Source organism: Gymnoscopelus microlampas (genome assembly GCF_963454915.1).
Source record: "Gymnoscopelus microlampas genome assembly, chromosome: 4".
In the NCBI taxonomy this organism is placed as follows: domain Eukaryota; kingdom Metazoa; phylum Chordata; class Actinopteri; order Myctophiformes; family Myctophidae; genus Gymnoscopelus; species Gymnoscopelus microlampas.
The window spans coordinates 22,512,899-22,515,984 of NC_139941.1; positions in this window are offsets into that span (position 1 = coordinate 22,512,899).

Consider the following 3,086-nt stretch of genomic DNA (forward strand, 5'->3'; position numbering starts at 1 on the left):
CGTTGAGCCGTAGGGCTTCGTCACCTGTTGACCGTCTGCCTTTCTGAAAACATGCACATGCTGTCAGTTTAACACAAGAGACAGCAACATGCAATTCAATGTCAAAATAATATCACAATGTAGTCCTTGGTTTGATGATGGATGACACACGGACTACATAAGAGTTGACGTTTTAGCCACACCCATTTAGGCAATGGTGACCAATGACATTGTTGTGTATGTGTAGTGCTCTAACCAATCAAGAGGAACGCAACCAACAATGCTCTGAGCTCCACGAACTGTGACAGTAGCTGTCAATTGAATGCAGCCTACTGAACAGGAAAGACAAGGCTATATATATCCTACCCCAAACGATGTCGCCTATTAATTAGCTTCTGATTAGGCCTAGACTGCAATAAAATTGTAAAAAAGCTGGCCTGATGTCTGAAAACATTTCCCCTGGCCTGGGCATATTTTCTCTATTTTATGTAATGCAAAAGTCCACGATTGCCAATAATGCCATAGTATTGAAATGATATGAAGTTGGGATAGTTTTTCTCTCTATAGACAAGACTAGAGTACCACATTGAATGCAAGAAGAATAGGCTATTGTTACATCAATGGCGTGCATTTTGAGACTGCGTCGCTGTCCATGGTGCTACAGACTAGACATAGGGGTAGGGATCTTATCTCATCTATCCACGAGTGAGGCCTTGAGTGAATTAAGGCTTAAGGGCATCACTTCCTGTTGTATGTCAGTCATCCAGCTCATTTGAGTGATCGGTGTCAGTCAATAATAATGTGGGAACACAACCTGACAGGATTCAAAAAGGGTCACATCAGTCTACTCCCCCTACAAGATATCACTCCACACAGCTGATTCAGAAATGAATGATCCATTCTCTTGACACTTGCTCTTGGCAGCCTCTCATGTCCTGTGTTTCATTCTTACTGTAGCAAACCCAAGCCAGATAATGATGAAGCATACTGATGTTTCCAGAAGTTTTTATTTATGCTCAGCCTTAGACCTTGTTTGAACATAAAGTTGTTTTCCCTACCTTTTTACTGGACAGACACCATAAGAACTATAGGACAGATAAATGACATAAAACATACACAACATAAAAATGAGGTCATACAATCATAACATACAATTACAAAATGGGTCTTTACAACACACACAAACACATGCCTCAGTTAGCCTATCTACCACATGTGAATTATTATCTAAATGTTTACATTTGTGTGGGGGATTACATGGTGCTTGCTCGACTATATGCAAGATTTCTGGTCTGTGTGTGTACAAACCTTACAAACAGGGAAGAAACAGACACTCCCTATACCCAACATATTTTGCAATATAATGACTTATCTTTTACTATTCCCGAATCACACTCCAGTAAAATATGTGAAGATGATATTGACTCCTGTGATGTTTATTGTCTTATGGGAAGACCACAGTGAGTTTCTCAATGATCTTATCAGCAGTAGCCTAATCTAAACTTTAACTGAAGTTCTGTGGTGGGCAAACTGCATGGGCAAAAATAACTATTTAATTACAAAATGATTAGCCTGATTGTTGGATATGTAATGCTTCAAATGAGACTGAGAATGTAAATCAAGATACATTAAAAAAAATCAACTATATTTATACTGTGGAAGACACAAACTTTGGATGAGGACAGGGAGTGAAGATTAAGGTTTAAGGTTTAAGGATTGCATTTAAGGTTTCAATCTGTGAGTGTGTGCACATATATACATCATGGTTTTCATGGGAAAAAATATAAGTCAATGCAGAATATTCCATCATAATAAATAGTTTATTACCTCATTGACTTTGTTTGGATTCCAAAAAAGGTACTTTTGGAGTAAGAGGGCTCCCAAAGTGTACATGTCCATTGAGAACAGATGATATCTGATGGTTGTATGAGAATACCCTAGGCGTAGAAAACCAAGGTATAGATAGACATAAACAGAGAAACAGAGATACACAAATGTTGACCCCTGAATTTACATTTATCTTCTAAGTAGGCCTATATGGTAGCCTATCGTTTTAATATGATATTTGGTTGTCCCTGGAGGTCACATAAAACCTGGAATGATTAGGCCTAGTGGCCTACTGCAGTTTCCGTGCATGGGTCAAACCACACACTGTATTGACCAATCTGGGAACTCATTCAGTAAAAAAGAAAGAAGAACAACAAAATTAGCTGAATCTGTTTTAAGAGATTACAAATTGACTGGATTAGCTGCCTACAAGGGGAATGCGTTGGGACCGGGTCTATTGTGATTAATGTCATGGATTATTCTTAAATTTACCATTTATATTATGTATAGGCCTGTGTTTTGTGGCAAAACCATGAGCGATAAATAGGGCATAGCATGAGGGTCCGGAAGGGTAACAGGATAGGTGGGTACCACCAAGGAAGAGTGGATCTCTAAATTAAAGTTAAATTGGATTTTTTCCCCCAAAATGTTAAAATAAATGGATATTTTGAAAATATATTTTAATTGAGTTAACTAATACATGATTAGAACATGCTTAAACATTCGAAAATTTAGGTCTAATATTTCTACAATTGCTACAAATTGCTACAAAACCTGTATATCAAGTCATTTTGGGGCATAAACAAGAAGTTAAATAGAAGGATAAAATCCTTCTATTTAAGTCTGATAATGATGTACCGTGCATGTTCACATCATGTACACTTTACATTACTTAAAACCATATTTAAATTTCATTTTTTTTTTTTACATTTTGGACAAAATAGCCAATTTTACATCGAGGTGCCCAGATGTCGGGGCCATCCAGTTGGTGTGTCGCTGAATACTGCACTAACAAAATATTGTCAGCAGGTGGCACTGCTTGTCGCATTACAGTTGATTATTTTTTTATTTAGGTCGTCCATGGCGTATTTTAACGCAATACAAAATTTAAATACGTTATTATGTGTGATTCATCGTATCAAGATAATATCTGACTTAAAACAACACGGCACAAATAAAAACTAAACATCAGTGTGAATATAACGGGGGCGTACATCACGCCCCGCCCTGTTCCAGTAATCCTATCCCGTTCTGGAACAACTGGGGTGCAAGACTGAACA